Source organism: Callorhinus ursinus, unplaced genomic scaffold (genome assembly GCF_003265705.2).
Source record: "Callorhinus ursinus isolate GAN/ISIS: 27379988/994484 unplaced genomic scaffold, GSC_fseal_2.0 scaffold24, whole genome shotgun sequence".
Classification (NCBI taxonomy): domain Eukaryota; kingdom Metazoa; phylum Chordata; class Mammalia; order Carnivora; family Otariidae; genus Callorhinus; species Callorhinus ursinus.
This window is the reverse complement of record NW_027397086.1, coordinates 20,970,331-20,987,950: the sequence shown is the minus strand read 5'-3', so window position 1 is coordinate 20,987,950 and position 17,620 is coordinate 20,970,331. Positions and strand designations below refer to the sequence as shown.

General features: G+C 41.8%; 1 pseudogene; it reads left to right on the top strand.

The window, feature by feature from the left end:
• The first annotated feature begins 17,138 nt into the window (after positions 1 to 17,138).
• Positions 17,139 to 17,300, top strand: LOC112836792 (U4 spliceosomal RNA; annotated as a pseudogene).
• Positions 17,301 to 17,620: the final 320 nt, after the last annotated feature.

Sequence of the window (17,620 nt, the reverse complement as noted above, 5' to 3'; positions counted from 1 at the left end):
AGACAAATCTGATAAAGGACTATTATCTGAAATATACAAAGAATTATCAAAACTTAACGATAAGAAAATGAACAGCCTGATTAAAAATTGGGCAAAAGATCTGGACACCTCAACAAAGAAGATACAGATGGCAAGCAAGCATATAAAAAGATGTGCAATATCATGTGTTATTAGGAAATAGCAAATTAAAACAACAGTGAGATACCATTACACACCTATGAGAAAGGCCAAAATCTGGAACACCGGTATCATCAAAGGCTGCTAAGAATATGAAGCAACAGGACATCTCGTTCATTGCTATCGGTAATGTGAAATGGTAAAGCCACTCTGAAGAGCTGTTTGGTGGCTTCTTAAAAAACTCAACATACTTCCACCATATGATCCTGCAATCATACTCTTCGGTATTTACCCAAAGAAGTTGAAATTTATGCCCACACAAAAAACGTGCGCAAGAACGCTTACAGCAGCTAGATTCATAATTGCCAAAACTTAGAAGCAACCGAGATATTCTTCAGTGGATACATAAACTGTGGTACCTCCTGACCATTGAATATTATTCAGCACTAAAATAAATAAGCTATCAAACTCTTTAAAAGACATATAGGAAACTTAAATGCATATTACTAAGTGAAAGAAGCAGATCTGAAAAGGCTACATACTGTATGGTTACAAGTTATGGCGTTCTGGAAAAGGGAAAACTGTGGAAATAGCAAAAATATTAGTGGTTTCCAGGGGTTAGGGGAAAGGGAAGGATGAACAGGTGGAGCACAGAGGATTTTTCTGAGCAGCCAAGCTATTCTGTATGATATTATAATGATGGCTACATATCATACACTTGTCAAAACCAAAGTACACCACCAAGAGGGAACCCTAATGTAAACTATGGACTCTGGGTGATAACGACGCATCAGAGGAGGTTCATCAAGTGTAACAAATGTACCAGTCTGGTACAACCAGGGTTGTTGACTGTGGGGGAGACTGTGCCTGTGTGGGAACAGGGGGTATTCTTGGGAAATTTCTGTATTTTCTGCTCAAGTTTGCTATGGACCTAAAATTGCTCTAAGAAATAAAGTGTATTAATTTAAAAAAAAAAAAAAAAAGCCCTGGGTTTTAGTTCTGACTCTGCTACTTCCTAGTTAAGGTGCCCTGGGCTAGTCGACGTATTAAGCCTTGTAAACTGCTGGTACAAGTGATATTTACTTCTCAGGCTTGCCAAGAGACGGCAGTGAGACACTGGGTGTGAGAATACATTGTAAAGTGTGGGAGACCCATGCCTTCGGCTTCCTACAGAGGCAACCCAACAATTTCTCATCAGTTTCCATTGAGCAAGCATTGGTGGTTGCAAATGTGGAAATACCTCATCCTTTTACGATCTTAAAGAAATTAGCATGAGCGCCAAGAAAACCCCAGACAAAAGCCGGTGAACCTCCGCTGGATGCCTAGGAAGCAGCAGGAACCATAAACACTGTGAGAGGTCTGTTGGCACACCTCCCTCCACCGTGCTGCCAAATGGCCTTGGCGGGGGGGGGGGGGGGCACCTGGCATAGCCGCCGAGACCCAAAGGTGGAAGAGGAGGGCAAGCCATCCTTTAACCAGCTTCCGGCCCAAAACAAGAGGACAGCTTTGGAGAACCGCCCTGCAGGATCCCACCAAGTTTCACTGCACAGTCCATGCCACACACCTTGGGCGACTGCGAGGCATGGCCCAGATCCTTCGGGATGAGGCATCCAGGTAACCTAAGTATTGTTTTGGCTTTAAACATACTCTTAATTACCATCATCCTCTTTCTTTAAATCTCTGGAGAGAAACACAATCTTTTATGCCCTTCTAAACTTGTGTGTGTGTGTTTGTGTGTTTTACTTTTGCCTGTTTATCTTGTAGGGCCTTTTCCAGGCAGTTTTTAACGAACCTTGAAAGGTTTCCGTTTCGAAGAGATGGACAACTGTGAAGTGATGTTGCCAAAATGGACAAGGAGACAATGACTGCTTTCCCATATTTAGGTAAATCTTACCTCATTTCCACCACCTTCCTTTATTATCTTAAATAGGCTTAATATAACCCATTCAGGATAGCTCAAAAACTTCTCATTACAAAAAGAGTGTTTTTGCCTCCCTGTGTAAGCTGCATGCCACGTAAGAATAGGAAAGGGGCTCCAAGCTGCTTTTGCTCACTGAGCTCACATTCCCTTGCCCCCATTCAGAGACACGCTGCCCACTCAGACGGGGCAAGGAGCCAGGTGTCAGGCCGGGCACTGGGCAGGCCCAATCTGACTTCTGTCCCAGCCCCAGTCTCCCATGCTCAGCAGCACTATGATTTAAACGGGAAACATAAGGGGAAAGGGACCCTGGATTTTCTGTCACATTCTTCACAATTAAGTTTTTTAGGAAAGATCAGGAGAGGTCGGTGTACGGGGGGCAGGGGCCGGGGGGGGGTGCAGGGCATGTTCAAAGTGGAAATGATGTCTCTGGAGCCTGCCAGCAGGAGAGCCTTCTGTGTGTGGTGACAGTCACAGCAACAGTCTCTTTTCTGAGTTGGATTTGAAGTCTGGAGTTTAAAATTTACAAACCGATGCTCAGAAACATCTTCAGGATCAACTTGACCCTGTAACTGAAAGGGTTCCATTTCAAATTAGAAACTATGTGTATTTTTAAAAATATTTATGTGATAGCTGGGAGACATAGTTAAGAACTTTGAAATCATACACAAGTGGTATATTCTCCCCTGGCAGCTGGGCTGACGCTTTTTTCTATTTCAAGAACATTGAAAAAAAAGTATAATTCATTTGTGGATCTCTTCAACTCAACAGTAGCCTGCGTGACAGTATCTCAACACAGCAGAGAAGAGCTGAGTGTGTAACTCTGAGAATTTTTACATATTTATAGGTTCTTGTAAAAATATTCCTTGCCCAAAACTTAAAGGTCTACTGACTCACTGACAGCTAACAAAACACTGGGATATCAGTTAGATGTTAGACTGCCAATCCCAGGAAGAAAGAAGAAAGAGTGAATCAAAGAAGGAAGAAAGAAATATGAAAGAGAGGAAGGGAGGGAGGGAAGAAGAAAGGAAGGAAGGAAGGAAGGAAGGAAGGAAGGAAGGAAGGAAGGAAGGAAGGAAGGGAGAGAGAGAGGGAGGGAGGGAGGGAAGGAAGAAGGAAGAACAAGTGGCATTAATTAGTATGTGTTCCAAAGCACACCGGTTGATGGGGCACCTGGGTGGCTCAGTCGGTTAAGCATCTGACTCTTGATTATGGATCAGGTCACGATCTCAGGGTCCTGAGATCAAATCCCACATTGAGGCTGGCACTGGGCTCTGCGCGGGGCATGGAGCCTGCTTGGGATTCTCTCTCCCTCCCTCTCCCTCCTGTGCTCCTTCACTCTCTAAATAAATAAATATATAAAACAAAGCACACCAGTTGAGGCTAGTTTTCTGCTGGATCCAATTACTTTAAATTCAACATATATTAATCGAATACATACTATATGCAAGGCATCCTGATGAAAAATTAGTAGCAAGATGTCTTCAAACTATTTTAAAATAAGATTCAGTTAAAAACAAAGCCTAAAACAAGCCACACAAATGCAAAATTCTCATACTACTTGTGCATAATATAGGTAGAATATGGTGCTATATAAGCCCCTAGAGGACTTAAGTTCACAAAAACACAAATTTGGGCATTTCACCATGCCATTCTAAAATCCCACTTGACAAAAAAATAATAATATAAAAGTTTAAGGCATGGAGCATACCTGCCTACCAATCTACCTTCTACCTCGCTTCCTTCCCTCCACCTATGTACCCATCCATCCATCCTTCCCCATGCCATCTTCCCCTAAAGCCGACCTGGCCTCTGACCTCACAAACTGAATCAATTAGGCTTTTTAGTAATAGGATAGAGTTCTCATTGGAAGCCAGCTGCCGTGGACAATTCCTCCTTCCACCACTACCTCTTCCCAAACCAAGCCGCCAGCAGCTCTCAGCTGAACAACGGCTGTCGCCTTCTAACTAGACTCCTCTTGCCCCTTTAAATTCATTCTCTCATAGTACTCAGAGGGACATTTGTGAAATGTATCAGATCACATCACTCACATGTTCTAAACGCTCCAAACTTTGCACTGACAATAAAACCCAGGGTCCTCATCAGGACGATAGAGGCTTTACCCAACTAGCCCCGCTAACTCTCCCACCTCATCTGTGCCTCCCCCCTCCAGCACCATCTCCTACTTTTCCCTTTCTTGATTATGGCAAGCCTTTCCCATGTTAACAGCTTTCTCAGCTCCCTCCAAGTACCCCCTTCTCTTTCTTCCTGGATCAGCTTAAATATCACCTTCCCCAAACACCCTGCCTAAAGGGAACCCTGCCCTCTTCGCCCATTCATTCATTCTTCTCACCTCTCCTTGCTTGTTTCCTGCTAGCATTTCTGACCTTCTCAAGTTATTTTATTTCTCTCTCCCGTTGCTGGAATGTGAGTCCTTAGCACCCAACACCCAGCCTGCCTTAGAGAAAGCAATCAGTAAACATTTGCTGAATAAATGAAGAAATCCACTCATTCACCCATGTTTTCTTGCAAGGCCATGTTCCAGGTGCTAGGGATTTAGAGGTGAATAATTCAGTCCTCAAAGGTTCACAGTCCAATAGGGATACAAGTAAAAAAAAAAAAAATGGTTCTAATACAATGAGAAAATTTCTACAAGAGGCAGGTACATTGTGCAATGGCAGGAAGTGCCACAAAGGAGCTCAAGTGAGCTGAATCTGGGCAGGGATGGGGTGAGCAGATTATGTTGCAGAAGGACAACGGTAGAGGGAGGATTTGGAGAGGACATTCTAGCCAGCAGGAGGCGTGGAAGCAGGAAAGAGTAAGGAGGATTTGGATAGCCTAAAATGTATCCTGTTGTAGGATACAAAGTGCTAGACACTTAGCTATAAAAAATGGCAGTAGAAAATACATCTGTGTTCCTGATGTTGGGCTCTCATATGTTGCAGAAAGACCTTTTTAAGCAGGTGCTCATTACATATGCTTATTGATCCATCCCTTCTGAAGCAAGAAATGCGACTACGCGGTAGATAAGAATCAGATTATGCAGAGCTTTATATGCTAGACTAATGTGTTTTATTTTCTCCTGTGGAGAAAGGGAATCTACTAAATGATTGTGAATAGAGTTTTTCTTTGTTGTTGTTTTGTTTTTTGCCTTTGCTCTCCCTGGCAGCAAAGACTGGGAGGTGTGCGGGATGCTCAAAAGGGCTGAGATTAGAGTACTGCATCCATAGACTAGGGTACAGTTATGACTTTAAGATATACCTTTGGAAGCATGTTATTTGCATCCACTCATAAAAAATAAAAGTGGCAAAGTTTAGCCTTTTTTCCAGACCAAATCGTAACAGAAAGAACACTTGTTTCCTCATCTGCTTCAAGAAATATAGTCTCATCTGAACCTCTTTCTCCTTCTTCCTAAAACATTCCAGTACATAAAATTACCTAAAATGTTTTTCACTGAAAATCCAAAATATGGCTAGTTTATGTATGACTCACAAGCTTACATTTTTTTAAAATTAAAACTGATACACTTTACTTTTTAGCACAGTTTTAGGTTTACAGAAAAATTGAACAGGAAGTACAGAGTTCCCATATTACCCTCCTCTCCCCAAAGTTCCTCCTGTTATTCACATCTTGCATTTGTTACAACTGATGAACCAGTACTGATACATTATTATTAACAACATTCCACAGCTTATTTTAGGGTGTGTTGTAAAGTTCTGGGTTCTGACAAAGGCATCATGGCATGAACCACCACTACAGTATCATCCATGAAGGTCTGGTTGCCCTAAAAGTCTCCTGTGCTCTATTCCTCCCTTCCGCCCTCCTCCCAAACGCCAGTAATCACCGATCTTTTTACTGTCTCAACCATTTGGTCTTTTCTAGAACATCATATAGTTGGAATTATACAATATGCAGCCTTTTCAAACTGACTTCTTTTACTTAATAGCATGTCTTTAAGGTTCTCCATGTCTTTTCAGGGCTTGTGAACGCACTTCTTTTTATTGCTGAATAATATTCCATTTTCTGGATGTATTAAAGTTTGTTTGAAGGGCATTTTTATTGCTTCTGATTTCTGGAAATAATGAATAAAGCTGCTATAAAAGTTTATGTGCAGGTTTTTGTGTGGGCCTAAGTTTTCATTTCATTTTGGTAAATAGCTAAGAGGGTGACTGCGGGATTATACGGTGAGAGTATATTTAGATATAGAAGAAACTGCCCAGGTATCTTCCAAAATGTCATCACCATTTGCATTTCCATCAGCAATGAATGAGAGTTCCTGTTGTTCCATATCCTTGTCAGCATTTGTTGTCAGTGGTTTGGATTTTAGTCATTGTAGTAGGTGTATAGTGATATTTAATTGTTTTCGTTTGTAATTTGCTAGTGACATGTGATGTTGAGCATCACTTTATATGCTTACTTGCCATACGTATATCACCTTAACCAACAGGTTGAAGAAGAAATCAAAAGATAAATGAGAAAATACTTTGAAGTGAAGGAATACAGAAACACAGCTACCAGCGATGCAGTGGAAGCTGTGCTTAGAGAGAAGGTTTTGGCTGAATCACCTGTACTTAAATAAGAAAAGGCAGAACAGGAGGAGGTGGTGGAGGAGGAAAAAGAAAGTTCTCAGATCAATAACCTCATTTCCCATCTTAGGAAACTAAAAAAAGATAAGCAAATTAACCTGAAGCAAGCAAAAGGAAGAAAATGATAAAGATTAAAGCCAGGATAAGTAAAAATAAAGAAAATTAATGGAACCAAAAGTTGGCTCCTTGAAAAAAATCAATAAAACTGACAAATCTTCAGCCAGAGTTACCAAGAAAAAAAAAGATGATTCAAATTACTCAAATCAGGAAGGAAAGAGGGGCTTACTACAGAACTTACAGAAATAAAAGGTTGGTATAGAAGTACAATAAATAATGATATGCCAACAGACGAGATCACCTACATGAAATGGTCAAATTCCTAGAAAAAGCACAAGTATCAAAACTGGCTCAAGGATAAATAGACTATCTGGATCTAGAACATGTAAAAATATTGAATTATTAATTAAATCAGCTTATCTAATTTATCAAATACTCCTTAATATTTCCCTTTTTAAGAATTCTTCCATGGTCACTTGTTAAAATTTTCAAGATAGGATGTAAAATGCTTTGCCCTTCTAGGCAGGGAGAATAATACATATGTGACAAACACAAAGATACGGTGATCAAAATTAAGTTCTATACTGTTTCTATTTGCTATAGCATTTGGGTCATTTTGTGCATCCCCCCCCCCAAGAAAGCTGTTATGGGAATAATACTGCTTTCTTTTAGTACTGCAAGTCATAATTGGGGTAGAGTCCAGAAGTGTCTAGCCTAGCCATCAATGTGGTAGGTATTTATTGATCACGTACTGTATACCTAGTACTCTGCTCAGGATACAATTGTAAGCAAAACACAACTCCTTCATGGAGCTGACGGAGCTGTTGGAAAGGCGCTTTAAACAATGATTAATAGTCTGTTGGCCATTCCTATTCTTAAGATGGAATTTAAAATGTAAAAATTAATAACACAACCAATCTGGCATCGTGGTTAAATGATGACTATTTTACAGGTGGTAAAATACAGATGAGTAAAGGTTTTTATTTTCTCTTTAGAGAGATTCTTTAACTTTCTGTGTCTCTTGAGAATGGAGAATGGAGAGAAACACAGTAAAAGCTGGATCAAAAAAATGAAGTTCCTCTAAATGAATGAAATGAAATGAAATATGTGGAAGGGTTTATGCATATTTTCCAACAAATTAGAAGTACTGAATGAGGTTTGTAGAATGCAAATCAATATGGACTATCTTTTTTTTAAAAAAAGAAATGATTTTATTTATTTATTCAACAGAGAGAGAGAACGGGGGGGGGGGCTGCAGAGAGAGAGGGAGAAGCAGGCTCCCTGCTGAGCAAGGAACCAGACATGAGGCTCGATCCCAAGACTCTGGGATCATGACCTGAGCCAAAGGCAGACGCTTAACCGACTGAGCCACCCAGGTGCCCCCAATATGAACCATCTTGACAATGAGTCAGCAACATATTTTACCCCTCAGACATAAGGTTATAGAGACAAAGAATGCTGGTACCCAAAGAATATAGATTAAGGAGCCATCACAGGGTAGAGAACAGGGACACCTTCCAAATAAAGTATGACCTGTCACAGAGCTCACAGGTGCAAAAGACATGGCAAGATCTCTAGGACCAGAGAAAATTTAAAGCACCTTATACCACCGGGGAAAATAATGCTCAAAGCAAGGGGCAACTGACAATGTGTCCTGGTAAGTAGCTTTCAGCACTCCCAAAGACAAAGGCAAGGAAAAGAATAAAGTCAGTTAGAATATCCCAATTTCAATTTGATGACAACTTCTGGTCATAAGAAGAAATACTTTCCTCAGAGGACTCCCAGATTCTTGAGCTGACACTTGTCCTGACTTGTAACTATATACAGCACCATCTAGTGAAATAACTTAGAACACTTAGGTTTTTGAAAACCAAAACTAAGAAATGGTTAAAAACATAAATCAATGAAAGATGTGGGGATTTTTAAAGGATGGAATGAGGAAAAAAACTGCCTACAGTCTTACCTGACATACATTTATAAACCCCTAGAGAATGTAAGAATGCTTCTCATTCAATCAGTCATTTGATACAGTGACAATCCCAAAGCATTGCTTTGGCATCATAGGGAGAGAAGTGTTGGAGTAAAGGAAGACTAAAACTGACTGGCTGTAGAGGTGAGAACTGGGGCTGAGCGAGGGTGAATTCCTAACTGAGAAGAGCAAGTGCAGTGGCATGGTGGAGCCAGCCAGTACCAGTGGACAGCCCATTGTGTGCGAATCTTCCCAGCTCCTTGCTCAGCGATGTCTCATTTTGTACCTAGTATTTGGCTGTGGCGGGAGTATTTACACAATGGAAATTGGCAAATGCTACAAATCAAGGCTACCCATCCCCAGAAAGCACACCACTTTGACATTTATCAGCACACTACTGGAATATACCCTACTCGAATCCTCCTAATTGACCGCAGTCCTTATGGATAGACGCCAGGAAGAAAGACTGGTGGTGACCAGGGTGCCATTAGCCAAAGAAATCTGAGTCTAAATGGTGTGTGGTTGGTGTGCTAACTAATGGCAGCCAAGCCTTTGTCAAAAATATCAAAATTGCCCAAACTTATAAAAAGAACAGTTCAAGCTACTTAAGCTTTTAGCAAGCAATTGAGAATGCCTCTCGTATCTTGGAAAAGAAAAATCAGGTGCTAAAAGAGATAGCTAATGTATATGTTGAGTGCAGGAAAGGGTTGGTACACAAGAGACTGAGGCTCTGGACTGGCTTGACTTTCATCAGTGGCATAGCCTTGGGCAATTTAGACACCAGGCTGGTTCTTCAATGAAAAGTCAAAATGAGACCAGTGGGGTTTTCTTCCTTTAATTAGTAGAACCCTTTTCTCAAATGACCTCGTCATACAATACTAATACTCTATAGTAAGCTTTATGGTCTCACTTAAAAGGCCTCTGGAAGATGCCCAAGCTCCTGTGAAGACCTCCCTACGCAGTGTGCAAGGCATTGAATTAGTTGGCTATCAGCTGCACTACTCTCTCTCCCACCCCCCAACATCCTAGAGGAGTGAGCCTCCTCCCCTTCTACCCAAGCTAAGGGGGTGGAGGGAGTACAATCACAAAGGTGCTTCTTGGGGCACCTGGGTGGCTCAGTCATTAAGCGTCTGCCTTCAGCTCAGGTCATGATCCCAGGGTCCCGGGATCGAGCCCCACATCGGGCTCCCTGCTCCGCAGGAAGCCTGCTTCTCCCTCTCCCACACCCCCTGCTTGTGTTCCTGCTCTCGCTATGTCTCTCTCTGTCAAATAAACAAACAAAATCTTAAAAAAAAAAATAAAGAAAGGTGCTTCTCTCCATAGATGCCCTAGGGCTCCACCCCAAAGGGGGTTGCAATGTGCAAATGGTTGATCCTAAAAGATGGGTCTTTAAGTCAGAAGAACTGGATGCTGATGGAAATCATATCTGGGCCAAGACCTTTCAGTCCCATTCCAAAAACTGACTGGTGCTGGGAGTCTGGATGCATAGGTGGGTTACCCATCCTATTCTGAAGTGCTCTGTTCTTATTTGAACATGGTTTGAAAACTATTAATTTTTATAAAGAGATAATGGTCAAAGAGGGCTACATTTCTGTAAGTTTTTTTTTAATTATTCATAGACAAAAACAGAAAAAATACTGGATAATTTCAGACCTAAAATCGTTAAAGGTGAATATGATTCTAAGTGACCCAAGTTTGTACAGATATCTCCTTGACCCACAGCATTACTAGAGGACTACGAGCTGACACCGTATATCAGAGGATACACCCTGGTGGGCCCATGGGCCAACTCTAATATCTATGGAGTTAGAGAATAATGTGAACTAGTTTGCCAACATTTAAAAATTGGAAAGTATCATATGGAAATTCAATCTGTGGCTTTTTTTGAGGGAAAACAAACAGGATATAGCAAAACTCAGCCTGCCTTGCTACCTGGCAATCATCAGCTGGACTGAAAGTTGCCATTCCCCGTTCTCCATGGTTCCCAAACTGCACACCGCTGCCCAACACCCACTTGGCTCCCTCCCTGCCCTTGCTCCACTCTGCGCCCTGTGATGTAAGGCTGTGCCACATTGAGCCACAGATGATATTGGGACTTTCTGAGGAAAGGGAAGAGAATTCTTAGATACAATACGCTGAAACTGCTCAGGTCTGAGCCACCTGGGCTGAGCCCCGTCCCAAGGAACAGAGATGTTCTTTGCAGGCAGGGACACAGTCAACCCATGGGCAGACGGAAAACCTGAGCTGCCTCTGAAGACAAGATGGTAGTTTATGTTCGAGTGCACTTGTTTCTGAATTTAAGGGCATGGGGAACTACAAGCCTGTCCACACTATCAACTTTTCATTAAAAAAAAAAAAGGAGAAAAGCTATCGAGTCCAATGTCCCAAGAGCACCTGGTCCAGGGAAACCTCGAAGTATATTTATGGCTTGGACACACAGACAGCAATGCCTCGCTCCGCAGAGAAAACAAGAGCCACCACCCTTGGACGCTTGTTTTGCGCTCCCTTTCCATCCTCACAAGCAGCCAGACGGGTTTTCTGATTACAGGTGAGAAACTCCGAGCTCAGAGAGGTCAGCTAACTTGGGCAAGTCACCGAGCTTGTCACATGATGGAACTGGCGGTCACGGCACAGGCTGACTGCAAACCTGTGCTTTCTCTACTATGCTCTGCCAGCATTTCCTATTTCAGAATGGCTCTTTGAACTACCCAATGCCATTTCTTAGAGGTTATTTTCCTTGAGCCCTGTTACACGTTTCTGAGGTGAAAGGATTATTATCCACGTTTTACAGATGAAGAGCTGAGGCACACAGAATGTAAGTCTTAACTTAATAATTAGTAACTGAGAACTAGTACCCAGGCTTTCTGACTTCCAGTCAAGTGTTCTTTCCACCTCATCAGACTAAAAGCTTGATTTGGGTGTCTGTATCTTACTCTTCAGAGGCTTCATGTTAAAGAGCTGTAAAGTTTTTATATTATAGAAATGATTTGTGTTTCTTTTAATGAAGGATTTTTTTTTTTAATTTAAGAAGAGGACCAGAAAATGAAGGAAAAAACACGTTAAGATTATTTTACTCATTAAAAAAACCATGCTTCTTTTAAGGTAGCCAGTAAGACTTCTCTGCAACTGAGCTCTATTTATAATAGGGACGGATTGAGTCTTTTGTGGCAAAGGCAGTTGACAAAGAAAAGCGGTCTGGGTAAAATACTTTTTGTTTTTCAAAATAGTACAACCTAGTTTAGAAGCAATAGAAGTTCCAAAGTGATGCCACGAACTGAAATTCTTTAAAGAAAAAAAAAAGATGGCAGTAATGGGGCAGGGAGTGGGGGGCGTGGGAGAAATCAGCGGTTTAAACATAGATTTTTAGTGTCAGAGAATGTATTTTATTTATCTGCATATGTTTCACAAATAGGGATGTAAAAAAAAAAAGGCAAAACCTGAACACTTCAGAAATGGAATAGATTGTTATAATAGAGAGAAACACAGTCTCTCCGGATTCGGTTATGCCAGGAGAGCATCTTACAACTTTCCTTACGGTGTTTCCCCTGAATTCATAGATCCCCCGAGTTAGAAGGAGCCATGTGTTCTACCCTCTGATACTTTCTTCTTTCATGACAACCCCCAGACAGCAGATGCCTGCAAGTCCAAATCCAATTTACTCTATAAAAGGAACAGACCTTTTTTCCCCCCATTGGGTATGAAGGCAGGGTTTTGAAACCCTTCCCAGAGGGGAGCCCATGCCAGGGGTGGGCAGCTACAGGCTTTGGAGGATGTGGGGACCAGCAAGGCAGAGAGACCAGAAGACGGCAATGTTGGGGGTTCCGTCAGATGGGAGGCAGCAACCTTGTGCTGGTAAGATGGACAAGAGCCGCATGAAACTCCATTTTGGAAAATTCTTATTACAAACATGGCCACTGAAACAAGGGATAGATAGACTTGGGGCATGGATTCACGGTGAGCTCTGAAATACTGAGGTGCAGTTTCTTAAAGCTGGTCCATCCTCCTTCTCTCGTCCTAGAGGTAGAGCCAGGTTGATGCTGCAGGAAGAACTCAAGAAGCTCCTTGACTAAAGCAAAGGAGTGGCTGCAGGGTTAGAACAGGTCGCTGTACCATGACAGATTCGTGAAGGACCAAGAGGCACTTGTCTCCTTCAGTTGGCCTACCAAGGACATCAGCTCTGCAACCCATCACAGAGGATTCACCGGAAGAGCACTGATATCCATGGTCACAAAAGGTAGCACGCATGTCAGGGGCTAGGAACGGTTTCAAGCTCTTTTGTTTACCTATAATAACTCATTTAATCTTCATCTGATGAAGAAAGTCCTACTATTATCCCCAGTTTCCAGACTAGGAAACCAAGGCACAGAGAAACAGTAACTGGCTCCATAGCTAGTCACTGGGTCACAGGGCTAGGAAGTGGCAGAGCTACCGTGGGAATCCATTGTGGTAGACAGAATAGCGATCCCCTCCAAAGACGTCCCTTCCTAATCCCCAGAACCTATGAATGTGCTACTTTACATGGCAAAAGGGACTTCCCTAATGGGATTAAATTAAGGATCTTGAGAGGAGAAGATTATCCTAGATTATCCAAGTGGGCCCAATGGAATCACAAGGGTCCTTATAAAAGGGAAGCAAGAAGATCCAAGTCAGTAATCGGAGATATGATGTTGGAAACCAGGGGTTGGACTGATATAATGAAAGGACCAGGAGCCAAGGAACGCAGGTGGCCTCTAGAAGCCAAAGAGTCAAGAAAACGAATTCCTCCCTTAAGCCTCCAGAAGGAATGCAGCCCGACTAACACCTTGATTTTAGACTTCTCACCTCCAGAACTGTGAGAGAGAGAAAAAAAAAAAAAAAGTGCGTTGTTTTAAGCCACGAAGTTTGTGATAACTTGTTACAGCAACAATAGGAATAGGAAACTATTACGTCCAGGAAGCCTGACATATGCAATTATATCATCTTTCCAGTGTTAGATGTCAATATTCCTAAAAAAGACTCCATAAAGGGCATTTCACATTGGCTTTAGGGTTTCCCTTAGTTAGCCGCATAGCACTTGGTGTATGTAAACTTTAATTACTATTTTAGATTGATTGCAAGGCACACAGACCTGATAGCCCAAACACAGTGGCATGGCAGTAACCATTGTTAAGATGTTAAACATTTTCTATCAGTTGGTAAATAGCCCCAAGATCCTCCCTGCTGCTCTGGACACCTTGGTGTCTCTTCCTTGGGACCCTCCCCTCAACCCAAACCTTCCCATAATCCAGCCTCTGAAAGGTTAGAGCCTGACAAGGAAGCCTCCTCCCTGACCCAGCCCCAACTCTGAGCCTGAGTCCATTCTACTGGTCAGTGGCCACGCCAAAGCAGATGTTTCATATTCTGAACATAACCCCAGAATATAACATGCTGATTTATTAATTCAGGATACCTTAGAAGCTTAACTAAAAACAAATTGTAGTTATGATCAGAGTTACAGGAATTTTTTATTATCAATGAAAGCCAATTATCACAGAACAAAACAAACAAAAACAGCATCTAGTAGAACACCTTTTAGTAAAAGGACTTTCTATAAAACTCTCAGAAGCCAGATCTAGGCCTCTAGACTTCACACTTGGACCACGATGGCCTCTAAGGAAAAGGAAAAACAATGCCTAACAAACCATATCAGTGAATACCTCAAAGGTTTGACTTCAGCATGTGTCCCTCTTTCCAAGTGAAACTGTGTGGGCATTACACCCTTTCTCCTGTCCTCTTACACCAGGACAAGAGAACTTGAGAATCAGGTAAGCACACTCTGTATGAAGTATTATGAAATGTCATGAATTGCTTTTTCTCTGACATCTCTGGCTTCACTGATAAGGAATTTGACTGTCTGTTGATGCCTCATATTCTTAGTCACCTCTGAGTGATACAACTGGGTAAATCAGTGCTATCCTCAGAAGATGCCCATGGGGTTGTAGTCTAAAACAGCTCTACTGATAATCCTACCCTGTGGAAAGAATCATTTAAGGAAAACCATTAAGGGAACATGTCAATATCCCTTACTCTCCTAAAGATCTATCCATGGTGTACTGGGTACACAGGGCACCCATGGGGGACAGCCTGGTCAACAGAAAGAAACACCAGACTTTGGAGTCATTATCAACTTCAAGCCATCCCTGTTCCACCACTACCAACTACATGACCTTCACATACTAGCTGACCTCTGAAATCTGTAATTCTGTAATTTAGAAAATGGGATAAGCCTTCCTTCCTTCCACCCTGGTTATGAGAACTACATGAGATAATGTACTAAAATGCCTACCATAAAACGAGTGACCCATAGCCTACGGATCCCTGTTATTTTACTTTCCGTCTTCCCTGTACGAGACGCTAGTGAGAGGCCAGGTTTCTTGCCTGGTACTTTCCAGATTGCTAAACAATGTTCCAAAATGATAACATACCAGGCATGACACTTCTCAATAACTGTGCTTTGCTTCATCATACCAAACAGGAAGCAAAAGAAGCAAAAGCCATGCATGTGCATAGGACTCCAAAAAAAAAAAAAAAAAAAAGTTTCACAAGCCCAAAGCTAAGCACAAGCATGTTCTGTTGCTAAGAGAGAGCTATGCAAATGGAAAATTCAAGATGGAAGCAGAGTTGCGTGTAAGCAGAAACTCCCGTAAGCCCCCTCCAACAGCAATTCTGAAGGTGGAGACCATCTTCCTATCACCTAGTAATCTACACTCCCATTTCTCCATCAACATTTTTTACATTATCCATTAATTTGAGAAAATGGAGTAGGTGGCCCAAAGTCACCACTTTTGCTACTTCTAAGCCAGCCATTTAGAAGACTGATCACAGATTCTGTTCCTTCCTTCCTTCCCTCTTCCTTTTTCCAGGCACACTGAGGGATAAGATCAAAGAGCAGCCACTTTGCAAAAAGACGGGGAACTGGAAGCCAGCCGTGACCCCCAAAATAGTCAAGGGGATACAGAGAATGTGTTTTTCTACCCAATAGCCCAAGGGAGAACCTCTTCAATTAAAAACACTTTTGATACAAAGCCAGACTGCCCAAGATGACCGCCTAAAAATATACGAAAATCTAGGAAAAACAAGCTCTCCATCCTGGAGGGAATGTCAATGGAAAATAGTTGCTAGGCTTTTCCAGTTAACCAGTAATAAAAGAAAAATAGGCTCCCCATTATGAGCCCAGAGCTGGAGGGGTCGTCAGCTGGTTCTGAGCCAGCCTCGGGATTTTCAGAGTGCGTTACAAATTACAGGAACAAAATGTGGACTTTTCACTCTAACCATGTTTTCTGAGGCCAGACAATTTATTATTAGGTTTGCTTCCCAGCGGGCTAGAGTTGAAAAAGATGCCTCCATGTATGGATTCAGTTTATAAGCTTTTAAAGGAATACAGTCTTATATCGAACAGCAATTATACAAAGAAAAATGCAGAGAGAAACAAGGCATTAATCCTTCCACTCATCAAACATTGATAATAGGTCTAAATATTTGTATTCTTGTCAAAGGTTTTTGCCCTTTATGTCTGGTTATTTGTATATCACTTTTGTCTGCTGGCTGACCTGAAGTCTTTTGAAGGCAGGGTCATATCTTACTCATCTTCAAATCTTTGTCCCAATATAGTACCTAACGTATAGGACATGTTCAATAAATGTTTGATGATGAAATTTCTCTTTTGTGAGCTGCATATGAAGGCATTTTCCGTTAAGTTTTTCATGGGCTTATATAAACATCTATGCGATAAATTCCTCTTAGAGTTTAAGGCTCAGGAAAAAAATAAACTCCTGCAATGTTCTCTTTCTCTCTTTACACAATCATAACAGCAACACATTAGGTTTCCCTGGTTTACCTGAATTCTAGAAAGCTCAAAACAAGTTTTAAGCTCACTTAGTCATTTTCCTTAGCCTAATCTTTCTGATACAACACTTTGCCTCCTTACTTTCTCTTTTACCTGGCTCCTTGTCTTTTATCCTTATTTTACATAAACTTTATTTTAAGCTACCTCAGATTCCTGTTGGAAAAAAATAGGAAGCAGATAGAGAATTGAAAAATAATAAACGAATACAGAACTAAGAAAGGAAGTTAGCGTAATTCTTCCCAGTGGTTTCTTATATGCGTTGCAGAAATCACTCTCGAAATGACATTGGGCTACGTCCATGGTCGTTTAATGTGTTCCAATAACAACGAGCTGCATGATATCGAGGAAAGACTACAGGACTGGGAGACCAGCATCTCAGGTTAAAGTTCAACCTCTGCCCCTCAACAGCTGTGTGACCTTGAACAAGACACTTAAATTCCTGAGCATCTGTTCTTTCAATAGACACTTACTGAGTCCTTATTATGTGACAGGGACAGTGTCAAGGCCATAAGATGAAACCCCTGCAATCGAGTAAGTGCACAGCCTAGTGACAGAGACAGAGGCACAAGCAGATGATTTCAGTCAAGGGTGATCATTGCTACACTACATATGGTACAGAAGAAGTGTAGCTTTGCGCAGTGGCAGTATCGTAGCCAATGAGGTTTATCTGAGGTGCGATTATTGCTAATAGAAGAAGTGCAGAAGGGAGACATTTCAATCAGAATGGAGGATTCCAGAGGATTTGAAGAACGCGGTGATTGCGTCAATTTTTAAAGTTGGTTGAGAATTAGCTAGATGAAAACTCGGGGGGGGGGCACGGGGGAGGCTGTTCCAGGACTCGGGAAGAGCACGTGTGAGTCACAAAGGCATGAAACAGCATGACAACAGTGGGCAAGTGCAGATCTCTGGAAGATAACATAATGTGTGTCCTGTCTGCCTCCCACGATGGTTTCAAGGATCGGTTGAGTGGATGTATACACTGGAAGTGCTTTGGAAACTGTAAAGCGCCATATACATGTTCCAATGTAAAAGATTCTTATTAGACACTCATTTTTTTTCCTCCCTCCAAATTGGAAACATTTGCTGAAGTAAACATTGCTGATGCATTA